The sequence below is a fragment of the Nannospalax galili genome, unplaced genomic scaffold, assembly GCF_000622305.1.
Source record: "Nannospalax galili isolate Female #2095 unplaced genomic scaffold, S.galili_v1.0 scaffold641, whole genome shotgun sequence".
Taxonomy (NCBI): domain Eukaryota; kingdom Metazoa; phylum Chordata; class Mammalia; order Rodentia; family Spalacidae; genus Nannospalax; species Nannospalax galili.
The window spans coordinates 3,177,756-3,178,107 of NW_008345311.1; positions in this window are offsets into that span (position 1 = coordinate 3,177,756).

A 352-nucleotide genomic window follows, 5' to 3' on the forward strand; every position below is an offset into this window, starting at 1 on the left:
GAGGAAAGAGGGTTTTAGGGGGTCGAGTGGCAGCTGAGTCATTTTGGGGGTAATTTTTTATCCAGTGTCCAGTTTCTCCACATTTAAAGCATTTTGAGTTGGACTGGGTGGTGGCTACAAGGGCTTGGGCAAGGGAGGAGGCCTGGTACGTGGCAGTCCCAATGTCATGGGTGGCCACAATCCATTTGTCATAATGTTCATTTTTTAGTCCTTGGCATGCTTGTCTGTGTTCAGGGGCCATCCCTTCCCAGACAAAGCTGTTTAAAAGCATTGCTTTGGCTGCAGGATCTGTTATTTTTCTATCTAAACTGGCTTGCACTCTTAGTATAAAGTCTGGGAGAGCCTCAGTTGG